General features: G+C 40.3%; 1 protein-coding gene across 15 annotated transcripts in view; it reads right to left on the bottom strand.

Annotated features, from left to right (window-relative positions):
* Positions 1–16865, bottom strand: part of SCMH1 (Scm polycomb group protein homolog 1) — a 221839-nt gene that overhangs the window by 142863 nt on the left and 62111 nt on the right. Inside the window, exon 1 of one of the 15 annotated variants that reach the window (XM_055392730.2) lies at positions 14362–14380. The exons of the other annotated variants lie outside the window; for them this stretch is intronic. The gene's annotated coding sequence lies outside the window, so the exon portion shown is untranslated. Of the gene's footprint in view, positions 1–14361; positions 14381–16865 lie in introns of those variants that run through there. 15 annotated transcript variants of the gene reach the window in all.

The following is a 16865-nucleotide window of genomic DNA, read 5'->3' as shown; positions in this document are numbered from 1 at the left end:
GATTTCATTTCCTTTGGAGATACAGCCAGTAGTGGGATTGATGCATCATATGGTAATTCTATTTTCAGTGTTTTGAGGAACCTCAATCCTGTTTTTCAAAATGGCTGTACTAATTTGTGATATCCGTAACAGTGTATAAAGGCTCCTTTTTCTTGTAATCCTTGCCAACATTTATCTTTCATCTTTTTGATAAGAGCCAACCTAAAAGGTGTTGGCTATAGGGTATCTAACTGTGGTTTTCATTTGCATTTCTCTGATGATTAGAGATGTTGGACTTTTTTCATGTATCTGTGGCCCATTTATATGTTTTCTTTTGAAAAATGTCTATTCAAGTCCTTTGCTTATTTTTAACAGGGCTGTTTTCTTGTTGCTGAGTAGTTTGAGTTCCTAGTATATTTCGGATATTAGTCCCTTCTCCAGTGTATGATTTGCAAATATTTTCTCCCCATCTGTGTGTTATCTCTTTCCTTCATTAATTGTTTCCTTTTCTATGCAGTAGCTTTTCACTTTAATGCAATTCCATTTGTCTATTTTTGCTTTTATTGCTTATGCTTTTGGGTTCATATCAAAGAAATCTCTGTCCAGACCTCTAGCAGTTTTATAGTTTCAGTTTCATAGTTTCAAGTCTTTATTCCATTTTGAGTTGATTCTCATATGAGGGGTGAAATACAGATCCACTTTCATTCTTCTATATGTGGATATCCAGTTTTCCCAATACCACCTTTTGAACAGATTGAGGATTTCCTCAATGTGTGTTCCTGTCAAAAAGCAATTGACTGTAGATGCATGGGTTTATTTCTGGGCTCTCTGTCCTATTTCATTGGTAGATTTGTCTGTTTTTATGCCAGCACCATGCTTTTTTGATTGCTATAGCTTTGTAATAAATTTTGCAATACAGTAGTGTGATGTCTCCAGCTTTGCTCTTTTTGGTCAAGATTGTTTGGCTATTTGGGATCCTTTGTGGCTCCCACACATTAATTTTAGCATTGTTTTTTCTACTTCTGTGAAGAATGACATTAGAATTTTGATGGCAGTTGCATTAGATCTGTAGATGTCTTCTGGTGGTATAAATATTTTCACAATATTAATTCTTCCCATCCATAAACACTGGGTATCTTTCTACTTATTTGTGATGTCCTTAATTTCCTTCATCAGTGTCTTACAGTTCTCAGTGTATAGATCTTTCACTTCCTTGGTTAAAGTTACTTCTAAGTATTTTACTTAGAAGTAAGTGGTATTGTAAATGGGATTGTTTTCTTAATTTCTTTTTCAGAAAGTTCACTGTTAGTGTATAGAAATGCTACTGACTTTTGTAAGTTGATTTTGTATCCTGCAACTTTCCTGGATTTGTCTAATTCAAATGGTGTTTTGGTACAGTCTTTGAGATTTTCAATATGTAAGATCATGTTGTCAGCAAACAGAGACAATTTCATTTCACTCTTTCCTATTTGGATGCCTTTTCTTTCTTTTTCTTGCCTAATTGCTCAGGCTAGGACTTCTGGTACCATGTTGAACAGAAGTGGTAAGAGTGGGCATCCTTGTCTTGTTCTAGATCTTATAGGAAAAGCCTTCAACTTCTTACCACTGAGTACAATGTTAGCTATGAGCTTGTCATATATGGCCTTTATTGTGTTGAGGAACATTCCTTCCATGTCTAATATATTGAGAGTTTTCATCACGAAAGGATGTTGAATTTTGTCAAATGCACTTTCTCCATCTATTTAGATGATCATGTGATTTTTGTCCTTCATTCTGTTACATGGTGAGTCACATTTATTCATTTCCATCACATCCCAACGGCAAATCCCACTTAATCATGGTGAATGATCCTTTTAATATACTACGGAATATGGTTTCTTAGTATTTTGTTGAAGATTTTTGCATCCATGTTCATCAGTGAGATTGGTCTGCAGTCTTCTTTTTCTTCTCACCATTCAGATGAAGGGAGATGTAGTCTTCTTCTCTTGTTGTATCTTTGTCTGGCTTTGGTATCAAGGTACTGCTGGCCTCATAAAATAAATTTTGAAGAATTCCCTCCTCTTCAACTTTCTGGAAGAGTTTAAGAAGGACTCGTATTGGTTCTTCTTTAAGTGTCTGGTACAATTCGGCTATGATGCCATTAGGTCCTAGGCTTTACTTTGATTGGAGACTTTTAATTACTGATTGAATCTCATTACTCATAACTGGACTATTCAGATTTCCAACTGCTTTGTGATTCAGTCTTGGTAAGCTACATATTTCTAGCAATGTATTCATTTCTTCTGGTTGTCCAATTTGTTGGCTTATAACTGTTCATAGTAGTCTTTCATGATCCTTTGTATTTCTATGTTGTCAGTTGTAATATCTCCTCTTTCAGTGAGTTTTATACTTTCATATGTTTTCACGTTGCTGATTAACGTTCTGTTCCGAATTCCCTTTAGCATTTCTTGTAAGGCTGGTCTAGTGGGGATAAATTCTGTTTTTATTTGAGAAAGTCTTGATCATCCCTTCGTTTTTTGAAAGACAGGATTGCTGGGTATAATATGCTTTGCTGGCAGTGTTTTTTTTTTTTTCCTTTCAGGGTTTTGAATGTATCATCCTACTCTCTTCTGATCTGTAAGGTTTCTGCTGTGAAATCCACTGCTGGCCTTAGGGTGGTTCCCTTACATATGACAATTCACTTTTCCCTTGCTGCTTTCAACTCTCTCTAACTTAGAATTTGATTATAACTTGCCTTGGTGTGGATCTTTTTGGGTTCATCTTATTTGGTGTTCTTTGGGCTTCCTGGATCTGGCTTTCTATCTCCTTCCCCAGGCTTGGGAAGTTTTCTGACATAAGGCTTGGGAAGTTTTCTGACATAATTTCTTTGAATACATTTTATTTCTTCTTTTTCTGACATATCAATAATGCATTTGTTGTCCACTTGATGGTGTCCCACAGGTCTCATAAACTATCTTTAAACTATCCTTTTCATTCTTTTTTCTTTTTGCTCAGATTGGATTTTTTTCAGTGACCTGTCTTTGATTTCATCGATCCTTTCTTCTGCTTCATCGAATCTGCTGTTGAATACCTCCATTGAATTTTTTTAGTTCAGTTACACTATTTTTCACATCTTTGATGTCTATTTGGTACTATTTTATACTTTCTATCTCTTTGTCAAAGTTCTTAGTTTGTTATTTCATTGTTCTTTTGACTTCAGTGAACATCTTTATAACCATTATCTTAGATTCTCTGTCAGGTAAATCACATATCTCTATTTCATTTGTGGAGATTTGTCTTGTTTTTTTTTTTTTTTTTTTTTGGAATAGATTCTCTGTTCTTTGATTTTTGTGTTAGCTTCTATGCATTACATAAGAATATAACCTCTCCCAGACTTGTCAGACTGGCCTCATATAGGAGAAGGATCTCACCAATCCATCCAGCCAAAAATTTTAAGGTGCTCTCTAATCTCTGTGTTTATTCAGACTGCTGTCTCTTTTTTGATGGTCCCCTCGAGGTTAGGATGTACCACATTCCATCAATACCCCCACAATACCATAGAGTAGGAGCCAGAATCTCTAGATGTAGCTGGAGATGTTGAGGTGCTGAATGGGTTTTCCATTTCCTTCTATCTTCACAGCTGAGCCTGAGCATTTATGTCCCACTCTCTCTGCACTAAGCTAAGGAGAAGATCTGTGGCAAAAACCTGTACTCAAATTCAGGTTGCACCCTCTGATCCTGAGGAGAAGCTCGTAGAAGTGGTCCTACTGTACGTCCACCTTTTTGTTTGCTGTGGTCTAAGGCTACTCATGAATGCAAAGCTCCACTGACTCCCAAAGCTTGTCCCTTGGGTGGAAGTTATAGAAGTTGTGGCACTTGAGGCATGACCAAACTCCTTCCAGGAAGAATGCGTAGCCTTGGATTTATCACTGAGATTAGCTAGAGGGCTACTGTTTGTTTTCCCATCAGCTCCCGAATGTAAGTTCATTAGAAGTCAGGCTGCCAAGTAGCTGCTGGAAGTGTGTGCTATAAGCCCCTTCTGGAGAACAAATGGGACCTACATGTTCCTACTTCCTTTCTGCACTGCTCATAGGAGGTATAACCTCTGAAGGTATTTGTATACCTATTCAAAGCCACCCCCATTGTTCTGTGATCTAGAAAAACTCATCTATGCCTAGTCCCCTTGGCTCCCAGAGCTAAGATGTTTAGGATATAATCCTTTGGGAGATAGCTGTAAAAGTTGGGACACTCGTTGTGTGGACATATGCCTATCAGGGTGGTGTCAGGTTAATATTTGTCTACCCCTTTAATTGCTCAATGCAAGTTAGTTGGAAGCCAGGCTGGCAAGTAGTCACCAGAAGAGTATGTCATAAATCCCTCCTGGGGAAAAACAGGGGGCTACATTTTAAGCCCCTTCTCTGCACTTCTCCTGGGGAATAAAGTCCAGGGATGTGCTTCTGTACCCGTATAAATCTGCTGCTTTTTTCCTGCAGAGGTCTAGAGATCTGCATAGGCCAATCCCTTCTTCTCCCAGAGCTGAGAGGTTTAGGATGTAGACCCTTGGTGGAAGCTGTGAAAGCTGAGGGACTCAATGTGTGGACAAACTCTTCCCAGGCTGGTGGCAAGTTAATATTTGACTGCCCCTAAACTCCCCCAATGTAAGTTAGTTAGAAGCCAAACAACCAAGAAGCTGCTGGAATAGTGTGTCATAAACTCCTTCTGGGGGCAAACAGGGAGCTTCATTTCTTAAGTCCCTTCTATGTATTGCTCCTGGGGGATGAAAGCTCTGAAGTGCTTAAATGCCCATATCTAACTGCGGCTTTTTTCCTGTGGTCTAGAAAGACTTGCGTATGTCTAATCCCCTCTGCTCCCAGAGTTGGTGAATTAAGAGCCAGACCATGAAGAATTTTAAGTTAGGATGCTATATGTGGGGTTAAAACCCTCCTCTCCATGGGGAGAAGCTGGATGCTGGGGCTTCCCTTCCCAATTTTATGGCACAATGCCCAGGATGGGGTCTGGCCCTAGCGTGCTTCAGTTTTTCCTACCCATTCGATGAGGATGTTTCCTCAGTTGCCCCATGGGTAGGAATCTTTCAGCTAGTCTCTGACTTTCTCTGAGAGAGAACTGATCCATGAATAGATATTTATTTGGTGCATTCATGGGTGGAGGGAGAGTCAGGAGTTTCCTATTCTGCCACATTGCTGACCCTACTATCAAGTACCTCCTTTCTAATAGATCATTTGCACCAGCATTCTTACTGCTCTATTATTTCCTATCAATGAAAACCTAAAATAAACAAAACCTCATATCCTTCTCTTAATCCCACACATATCCCTCCTATTATATCCCTCTATTTCTTTGCTCTCCTTCACAGGAAAATTTAAGAGTTATCTGCAGTTATTGCCTCCTCACTACTTCACAGTTATTGCTACCTCACAGTTATTGCCTCCTCACTACCCCATACTATCTCCTCATTCAAATAGGGTGTGTCTGCTCACCACTCCATTAAGATTACTTCCAAATTCACATTTCCAGAACTGGATTCTTAGAATCCCACACACATTCACATAAACAACTACCTATAGGCCATCACTACATGGTTATCAATCAGATATTAAAATCTTAACATGACTAAAACAGAAGGCCATCCTCTGCCACCTTGTTACTTTTTGTCTTCCCCAACCCAGTAAATGGCACCTCCATCACTTATTTGCATAGAAATTATGCATAAGTTCAGCAGCATGGACTTCCACTTACCAAGGACAATCTGGCGATGGCCACTGCCGAGTGCCCAATCTGCCAGTAGCAGAGATCAACATTGAGCCCCTGATATGGCACTATTTCCCAGGGTGATCAGCCAGCTACCCAGTGGCAGGTTGATTACAATGGACTGCTTCCTTCATGGAAGGGACAGCATTTTGTCCAGCTGGAATAGACATTTACTCTGGATATTGATTTGCCTTCCCTGCATGCAATTCTACTGTCAAAACTACCAACTGCAGACTCACAAAATCCCTTATCCACCATTACAGACAGCACTGCTTCTGACCAAGAAGCCACACAAAGAAGTGTGGCAATAAGCTTATGCTCATGGAATTAATGATCTTAACATGCATCATCCTGAAGCAGCTGGCTTGACAGAACTATGGAATGGCCTTGTGGTAAAACCCCGTCTCCATTAAAAATTTTTTTTTTAAAAAAAAGATGCAGTTACAGTGCCAGCTAGGCGACAGTACTTTTACTGTCCTCCAAAAGCTGTATAATATACATTCTTTTCATAAGCACATGAAGCATTCTCCAAATTAGACCATAAGTAAATCTCACCAAATTTAAGAGAACTGAAATCATATCAAGTATCATTTCAGACCACAATGGAATAAAAATAGAAACCAATAACAAGAGAAACTTTCAAAACTGTAGAAAAAGAAACAAATTAAACATGTTCCTGAATAACCAATGGGTCAATGAAGAAATTAAGGAGAACATTTTAAAGTTTCTTGAAACAAATGAAAATAGAAACATAACATACCCAAACCTATGGGATACAGCAAAAGCAATATTAAGAGGAAAGATGGCTGGGCACGGTGGCTCATGCCTGTAATCCCAGCACTTTGGGAGGGTGAGACAGAAGTATCACTTGAGCCCAGGACTTCAAGACCAACCTGGGCAACATGGCAAGACCCCATCTCTACAAAAAATACAAAAAGTTAGCCAGGATGGTGGCACATGCCTGTGGTCCCAACTCCTTGGGAGGCTGAGGTGGGAGGATCTTTTGAGAGGTTAAGGCTGCAGTGAGCTATGTTCATACCACTGCACTCCAGCCTGGGCGACAGAGCGAGACTCCATCTCAAAAAAAAAACAAAAAACGCTGTACCAGAAAATTCTTAGAACTGATAAACAAATTCAGGAAAGCTGCAGGACACAAGATCAACATATAAAAATCAGTAGCACTGAACCAACAATGAACTAGTAAAAAAGAAATCAAGAAAGTAATCTCATTTACAATAGCTATAAAAAAAAAACCTACGAATAAATTTATCCAAGGAGGTGAAAGATCTCTACAAGGGAAACTACGGAACATTGATGAAAGAAATGGAAGAGGACACAAAAAAATAGAAAGATATCTCATGTTCATGGATTGGAAGGCTTAATATTGTTAAAATGACCACACTACCAAAAGTCATCTATAGATTCAATGCAATCCCTATCAAAATACCAACGACATTCTTCACAAAAATAGAAAAAAAAAAAACCTAAAATTTGTATGGAACCATTAAAGTCTCTGAATAGCCAAAGCAAACCTGAGCAAAAAAGAACAAAGCTGGAGGCATCACATTACTGGATTTCAAAATATATTACAAAAATAAGGTAAACAAAACACCACAGTACTGGCATAAGAACACACATATATACCAATGGAACCCAGAATAGAGAACCCACAAATAAATCCATGTATTTACAGCCAACTGATTTTTGAGAAAGGCATCAAGAACATTCACTGGGGAAGGGACAGTCTCCTCAATAAATAGTGCTGGGAAAACTGGATATCCATATGCAGAAAAATAAAACTAGACCCCTATCTCTCATCATGTACAAAAATCAACTAAAAACAGATCAAGACTTAAATGAAGGCCCGAAACTATAAAACTACTAGAAAAAAAATGTAGGAGAAATGCTTCAAGACATTGATCTGGGCAAAGATTTTATGGAGAAGACCTCAAAAGCATAGGCAACAAAAGCAAAATTACACAATTAGACATCACGAGATTATATCAACCTAAAAAGCTTCTGCACAGCAAAGGAAACAATCAACAGAGGGAAAAGAGTACAGAATGGGAGAAATATATGTAAGCTATTCATCCAATAAGGGATTAATATCCAGAACATGCAGGGAGCTCAAACAACAGCAAAAAACAAAAAACTCCCCCCCAAAACACAAAACAACAAATAATCTGATTTAAAAATAAACAAATGAGCTGAATAGGTATCTCTCAAAAGAAGACATAGAAATGGCTAACAGGTATATGAAAAATGCTCAACATCACTAATCATCAGGGAAATGCAAATCAAAACCACAATGAAATATCATCTTACCCTAGTTACAGTGGCTACTAGTAAAAAGACAAAAATAAATGCTGACAAAAATGTGGAGAAAGGGGGACTCTTATTCACTGTTGGTGGTATTGTAAATTAGTACAGCTATTATGGAAAACAGGATGAAGGTTCCTCAAAAATCTGAAAAGAATACTACCATATGATCCAGCAATTCCAATACTGGGTATATATCCATAGGAAAGGAAATCAGTATGTCGAAGAGTTATCTGCACTCCCATGTTCATTGCAGCACTATTCATAATAGTCAAGATATGGGATCAACTAAAGTGTCCACCATTAGATAAATAGATAAAGAAAATATGGTATATATAAACAATGGGATACTATTTAGCTATAAAAAGAATGAAATTTTGTAATTTGTGGCAACATGGATTAGCTTGTAGAACATCAGGTTAATGAAATAAGCCAGGCACAGAAAGAAATAACACATGTTTTCGGTCATATGTGGAAGCTAAAAAAGTTGACCTCATAGTAGACAGAATAATGGTTACTAAAGGGAAGGAAGGGGAGGTAGGGGGACAAATATAAAAGTACAGCTAAATAAAAGAAATAAGTTATAGTGTTCTATAGCACTATAGAGTGACTATAATTAATGAGAACTTATTATGTATTTTCAAATAGCAAGAAGAGCATATTTCTGAATGCTCCCAACACAAATAAATGATAAATGTTTGAAGGGATTGATATACTAATTACCGATTCGATCATTACACACTGTGTACATGTATTGAAATATCACACTGTACCCAATAAATATGTACAATTATGTTTCAATTAAAAAATAATAACAGACAAAACCAAAAAAGTCTCCAATTTTTTTTTTTTTTTTAAAGACTGCCACCCAGCTACTCTGGGCTCCTCATGCCTCTGAGTCAACAGGTAAAGAGGGAGTTGTGGTGTTGTTGGCTGAGGTGATTCATCTGGACTATCAAGGAGAAACGGAACTACTACTCCACAATGGAAGAATTGAAGAGTATGTCTACAGTACAGGAGATACCTTAGGGTGTTTCTCAGTACTACTCCACGTTGTGATTAGGGCCAATGGATAACTACAAAAATGCAATCCAGGCAGAACTACAAATGGGCCAAACCTTTGGGTCACCCTGCTGGGGTAAAGAATCATGAGGTTCTTGCAGAAGGCAAAAAAGAAAAAAAAAATTGAATAGATAAGTTATAAATACCAGCAATAACCATGTGACCAGTTACAGAAACAAGAACTGTAATTGTTCTAAGTATTTTCTCCTTATTTCATTATGAATGTTTGTGTGTATATATACACATATTAAGCAAATATATTTGCTTTCTTTCCTGTCTTATTTTCTTATCATGTAACAAAAGTTGTATTGACTTTATATCAATATTTAAGTATTGTTAATTTTACATCATAATATTTAAGTTACAGGCTATCAGGAGAAGAGTAAACATCACTGAAGAACTTCACTCCCCTGGGGAAGGGGCTAGTGTGTTTTCGGTTGTATGCAGGATAGCTGTTTATGTTAGGTAGAATAATGACCTTGTTACTGTCTTCATTTGGAGATCAAGTATGGCTTAAGGAAATACATATGGATGCCCAGTTGAAAACGAGTACTTGTGATGGTTAACTTTATGTGTCAACTTAACTGGGCTAAGGGACGCCCAAATAGCTGGTAAACATTATTTCTGAGTGTATCTGTGGTGGTATTTATTGAAGAGATTAACATTTGAATCAGTAGACTGAGTAAAGATTGCCCTCACCAATGTGTGTGGGCATTATCCAATCCACTGAGGGTCCAAATAGCACAAAAAGGTGAAGGAAGAGTGAATTCTCTCGTTTCTTGAGCTAGGACATCCATCTTCTCCTGCCCTTGGACACTGGAGCTCCTAGTTCTTGAGCCTCCAGTACCCTCTGCCTTCCCCACTGGTTTTCAGGTCTTTGGCATTGAAGGAGGAGTTACACCATCAGCTCCCTGATTCTCAGGTCTTTGGACTCAGACTAAATTATGACACCAGCTTACAGATAGTATATCATGGGATTTCTCAGCCTCTATAATCCTGTGAGCCAATTTCCACAATAAATCTCTCTCTTTACCTACCTACACAGCTCCCATTGTTTCTGTTTTGGGGGATAACCCTAATACTAGGTCAGAGTGAGTATTTTAAAACATAAAACAGATAAGGTCATTTCTCTCCTGAAGGACCTCCAATAGCTTCATACTCAGTTAAGGGCACTTTACAAAGCCATGCGGGATTGGACTCATGCCACCTCTCTAATCTTATCTGTTATGACTTCTCCCTTTTCTACTACATTGCAGCAACATTGGCCAGTGTCCCACTCCAAGTGTTTGCCTTCTCTCCTGGTTTTTACATCCCCTGTCTTTCTAGTAGCCTGCTATGCCTGTTTTCCTCTGAATCATCAGTAAAGATTAAAAACTAGATTAGGCTTTAAAATTACTGACAAATATATTAGGGGATCATGATTAATTTTATGTTTAAAAATTTTCATAATTAGAAAACATATATTCTTAAAAATTAAATATACAATATATATTCCATTTATATACTAGTTTTTAGTACTCTATTGCTTAAGTAAAGGTGAGCTACCAGTATACACAAAATTGGTTCAAGGAAGCCACAACAAATAGAAACCAGGCTGAAAGATCAACAGTAAAACAATATTCAAAAGCAACCAATGCAATTTAGAAATTAGTCTAGCCTGGGCAACAGAGTGAGACTTGTCTCAAAAAAAAAAAACAAAAAAAAAAAAAAAAGGAAAGAAAGAGGAGAAAAGAGGAAGTATTCCAGTAAAGAAAACAAAATCCAGGGGGTGGCGCCAAGATGGCCGAATAGGAACAGCTCCAGTCTACAGCTCCCACCATGAGCGATGCAGAAGACCGGTGATTTCTGCATTTCCAACTGAGGTACCGGGTTCATCTCACAGGGGAGTGTCGGACAGTGGGTGCAAGACAGTGGGTGCAGCGCACTGAGCATGAGCCAAAGCAGAGCGAGGCATCGCCTCACCTGGGAAGCGCAAGGGGTCAGGGAATTCCCTTTCCTAGTCAAAGAAAGGGGTGACAGACGGCACCTGAAAAATCGGGTCACTCCCATCCTAATACTGCGCTTTTCCAATGGTCTTAGAAAACGGCACACCAGGAGATTATATCCCGCGCATGGCTCGGAGGGTCCTACACCCACGGAGCCTCGCTCATTGCTAGCACAGCAGTCTGAGATCAAACTGCAAGGTGGCAGCAAGGCTGGGGGAGGGGCGCCTGCCATTGCTGAGGCTTGAGTAAGTAAAAAAAGTGGCCAGGAAGCTTGAACTGGGTGGAGCCCACCGCAGCTCAAGGAGGCCTGCCTGCCTCTGTAGACTCCACCTCTCAGGGCAGGGCATAGCCAAACAAAAGGCAGCAGAATCCTCTAAATGTCCGTCTGACAGCTTTGAAGAGAGTAGTGGTTCTCCCGGCACACAGCTGGAAATCTGAGAATGGACAGACTGCCTCCTCAAGTGGGTCCCTGACCCCCAAGTAGCCTAACTGGGAGGCACCCCCAAGTAGGGGCAGACTGACACCTCACATGGCCAGGTACTCCTCTGAGACAAAACTTCCAGAGGAACGATCAGGCAGCAACATTTGCTGTTCACCAATATCCGCTGTTCTGCAGCCTCCGCTGCTGATACCCAGGTAAACAGGGTCTGGAGTGGACCTCCAGCAAACTCCAACAGACCTGCAGCTGAGGGTCCTGACTGTTAGAAGGAAAACTAACAAACAGAAAGGACATCCACACCAAAACCCCATCTGTACGTCACCATCATCAAAGACCAAAGGTAGATAAAACCATAAAGATGGGGAAAAAACAGAGCAGAAAAACTGGAAACTCTAAAAATCAGAGCGCCTCTCCTCCTCCAAAGGAACGCAGCTCCCCACCAGCAATGGAACAAAGCTGGACAGAGAATGACTTTGATGAGTTGAGAGAAGAAGGCTTCAGACGATCAAACTACTCCGAGCTAAAGGAGGAAGTTCGAACCCATGGCAAAGAAGTTAAAAACCTTGAAAAAAATTAGACGAATGGCTAACTAGAATAACCAATGCAGAGAAGTCCTTAAAGGACCTGATGGAGCTGAAAACCAAGGCATGAGAACTACATGACGAATGCACAAGCCTCAGTAGCCGATTCGATCAACTGGAAGAAAGGGTACCAGTGATGGAAGATCAGATGAATGAAATGAAGTGAGAAGAGAAGTTTAGAGAAAAAAGAATAAAAAGAAACGAACAAAGCCTCCAAGAAATATGGGACTATGTGAAAAGACCAAATCTACATCTGATTGGTGTACCTGAAAGTGATGGGGAGAATGGAACCAAGTTGGAAAACACTCTTCAGGATATTATCCAGCAGAACTTCCCCAATTAGCAAGGCAGGCCAACATTCAAATTCAGGAAATACAGAGAACGCCACAAACATACTCCTCGAGAAGAGCAACTCCAAGACACATAATTGTCAGATTCACCAAAGTTGAAATGAAGGAAAAATTGTTAATGGCAGCCAGAGAGAAAGGTTGGGTTACCCACAAAGGGAAGCCCATCAGACTAACAGCTGTTCTCTCGGCAGAAACCCCACAAGCCAGAAGAGAGCAGGGACCAATATTCAACATTCTTAAAGAAAAGAATTTTCAACACAGAATTTCATATCCAGCCAAACTAAGCTTCATAAGTGAAGGAGAAATAAAATCCTTTACAGACAAGCAAATGCTGAGAGATTTTGTCACCACCAGGACTGCCCTAAAAGAGCTCCTGAAGGAAGCACTAAACACGGAAAGGGACAACCGGTACCAGCCACTGCAAAAACATGCCAAATTGTAAAGACCATCGAGGCTAGGAAGAAACTGCATCAACTAATGAGCAAAATAACCAGCTAACATCATAATGACAGGATCAAATTCACACATAACAATATTAACCTTAAATGTAAATGGGCTAAATGCTCCAAGTAAAAGACACAGACTGGCAAATTGGATAAAGAGTCAAGACCCATCAGTGTGCTGTATTCAGGAGACCCATCTCACGTGCAGAGACACACATGGACTCAAAATAAAGGGATGGAGGAAGATCTACTGAGCAAATGAAAAACAAAAAAAGGCAGGGGTTGCAATCCTAGTCTCGGATAAAAAAGACTTTAAACCAACAAAGATCAAAAGAGACAAAGAAGGCCATTACATAATAGTAAAGGGTTCAATTCAACAAGAAGAGCTAACTATCCTAAACATATATGCACCCAATACAGGAGCACCCAGATTCATAAAGCAAGTCCTTAGAGACCTACAAAGAAACTTAGACTCCCACACATTAATAATGGGAGACTTTAACACCCCACTGTCAACATCAGACAGATCAACAAGACAGAAAGTTAACAAGGATATCCAGGAATTGAGCTCAGCTCTGCACCAAGCAGACCTAATAGACATCTACAGAACTCCCCACCCCAAATCAACAGAATATACGTTCTTCTCAGCACCACACCGCACTTGTTCCAAAATTGACCACATAGTTAGAAGTAAAGCTCTCCTCAGCAAATGTAAAAGACCAGAAATGATAACAAACTGTCTCTCAGACCACAGTGCAATCAAACTAGAACTCAGGATTAAGAAACTCACTCAAAACCACTCAGCTACATGGAAACTGAACAACCTGTCCCTGAATGACTACTGGGTACATAACGAAATGAAGGCAGAAATAAAGATGTTCTTTGAAACCAACGAGAACAAAGACACAACATACCAGAATCTCCGGGACACATTCAAAGCAGTGTGTAGAGGGAAATTTATAGCACTAAATGCCCACAAGAGAAAGCAGGAAAGATCCAAAATTGACACCCTAACATCACAATTAAAAGAACTAGAGAAGCAAGAGCAAACACATTCAAAAGTTAGCAGAAGGCAAGAAATAACTAACATCAGAGCAGAACTGAAGGAAATAGAGACACAAAAAACCCTTCAAAAAAATCAATGAATCCAGGAGCCGGTTTTTTGAAAAGATCAACAAAATTGATAGACCGCTAGCAAGACTAATAAGAAAAGAGAGAAGAATCAAATAGATGCAATAAAAAATGATAAAGGGGATATCACCACCAATCCCACAGAAACACAAACTACCATCAGAGAATACCACAAACACCTCTATGCAAATAAACTAGGATATCTAGAAGAAATGGATAAATTCCTCGACACATACACCCTCCCAAGACTAAACCAGGAAGAAGTTGAATCTCTGAATAGACCAATAACAGGCTCTGAAATTGAGGTGATAATTAATAGCTTACCAACGAAAAAAAGTCCTGGACCAGATGGATTCACAGCCGAATTCTACCAGATGTACAAGGAGGAGCTGGTACCATTCCTTCTGAAACTATTCCAATCAACAGAAAAAGAAGGAATCCTCCCTAACTCATTTTATGAGGCCAGCATCATCCTGCTACCAAAGCCTGGCAGAGACACAACAAAAAAAGAGAATTTTAGACCAATATCCCTGATGAACATCGATGCAAAAATCCTCAATAAAACACTGGCAAACCGAATCCAGCAGCACATCAAAAAGCTTATCCACTATGATCAAGTGGGCTTCATCCCTGGGATGCAAGGCTGGTTCAACATATGCAAATGAATAAATGTAATCCAGCATATAAACAGAACCAACGACAAAAACCATATGATTATCTCAATAGATGCAGAAAAGGCCTTTGACAAAATTCAACAACCCTTCATGCTAAAAACTCTCAATAAATTAGGTATTGATGGGACATATCTCAAAATAGTAAGAGCTATCTATGACAAACCCACAGCCAATATCATACTGAATGGGCCAACACTGGAAGCATTCCCTTTGAAAACTGGCACAAGACAAGGATGCCCTCTCTCACCACTCCTATTCAACATAGTGTTGGAAGTTCTGGCCAGGGCAATCAGGCAGGAGAAGGAAATAAAGGGTATTCAATTAGGAAAAGAGGAAGTCGAATTGTCCCTGTTTGCAGATAACATGATTGTATATCTAGAAAACCCCATCATTAAGCTGATAGGCAACTTCAGCAAAGTCTCAGGATAGAAAATTGATGTGCAAAAATCACAAGCATTCTTATACACCAATAACAGACAAACAGAGAGCCAAATCATGAGTGAACTCCCATTCACAACTGCTTCAAAGAGAATAAAATACCTAGGAATCCAACTTACAAGGGACGTGAAGGACCTCTTCAAGGAGAACTACAAACCACTGCTCAAGGAAATAAAAGAGGATATAAACAAATGGAAGAACATTCCACGCTCATGGGTAGGAAGAATCAATATCATGAAAATGGCCATACTGCCCAAGGTAATTTATAGATTCAATGCCATCCCCAACAAGCTACCAATGACTTTCTTCACAGAATTGGAAAAAACTACTTTAAAGTTCACATGGAACCAAAAAAGAGCCCACATTGCCAAGTCAATCCTAAGCCAAAAGAACAAAGCTGGAGGCATCACGCTACCTGACTTCAAACTATACTATAAGGCTACAGTAACCAAAACAGCATGGTAGTGATACCAAAACAGAGATATAGACCAATGGAACAGAACAGAGCCCTCAGAAATAACGCCACATATCTACAACCATCTGATCTTTGGCAAATCTGACAGAAAGAAGAAATGGGGAAACGATTCCCTATTTAATAAATGGTGCTGGGAAAACTGGCTAGTCATATGTAGAAAGATGAAACTGGATCCCTTCCTTACACCTTATACAAAAATTAATTCCAGATGGATTAAAGTCTTAAATGTTAGACCTAAACCCATAAAAACCCTAGAAGAAAACCTAGGCAATACCATTCGGGACACAGGCATGGGCTAGGACTTCATGTCTAAAACACCAAAAGCAATGGCAACAAAAGCCAAAATTGACAAATGGGATCTAATTAAACTAAAGAGCTTCTGCACAGCAAAAGAAACTACCATCAGAGTGAACAGGCAACCTACAGAATGGGAGAAAATTTTTGCAATCTACCCATCTGACAAAGGGTTAATATCCAGAATCAACAATGAACTCAAACAAATTTACAAGAAAAAAACAAACAACCCCATCAAAAAGTGGGCCAAGGATATGAACAGACCCTTCTCAAAAGAAGACATTTTCCCTCTCCCTCTCCCTCTCCCTCTCCCTCTCCCCACAGTCTCCCTCTCCCGCTCTTTCCACGGTCTCCCTCTGATGCCAAACCGAAGCTGGACGGTACTGCTGCCATCTCAGCTCACTACAACCTCCCTGCCTGATTCTCCTGCCTCAGCCTGCTGAGTGCCTGCGATTGCAGGCGCGCGCCGCCACACCTGACTGGTTTTCGTATTTTTTTGGTGGAGACGGGGTTTCGCTGTGTTGGCCGGGCTGGTCTCCAGCTCCTAACCGCGAGTGATCAGCCAGCCTCGGCCTCCCGAGGTGCCAGGATTGCAGACGGAGTCTCGTTCACTCGGTGCTCAATGGTGCCCAGGCTGGAGTGCAGTGGCGTGATCTCGGCCCGCTACAACCACCTCCCAGCCGCCTGCCTTGGCCTCCCAAAGTGCCGAGATTGCAGCCTCTGTCCGGCTGCCCCCCCGTCTGGGAAGTGAGGAGCGTCTCCGCCTGGCCGCCCATCGTCTGGGATGTGAGGAGCCCCTCTGCCTGGCTGCCCAGTCTGGAAAGTGAGGAGCGTCTCTGCCCGGCCGCCATCCCATCTAGGAAACGAGGAGCGCCTCTTCCCGGCCGCCATCACATCTGGGAAGTAAGGAGCGTCTCTGCCCGGCCGCCCATCGTCTGAGATGTGGG

This window comes from Gorilla gorilla, chromosome 1 (assembly GCF_029281585.2).
Source record: "Gorilla gorilla gorilla isolate KB3781 chromosome 1, NHGRI_mGorGor1-v2.1_pri, whole genome shotgun sequence".
Lineage (NCBI taxonomy): Eukaryota > Metazoa > Chordata > Mammalia > Primates > Hominidae > Gorilla > Gorilla gorilla.
Note: the sequence above shows the minus strand (reverse complement) of the source record. Positions and strands in the feature narration are given on the sequence as shown.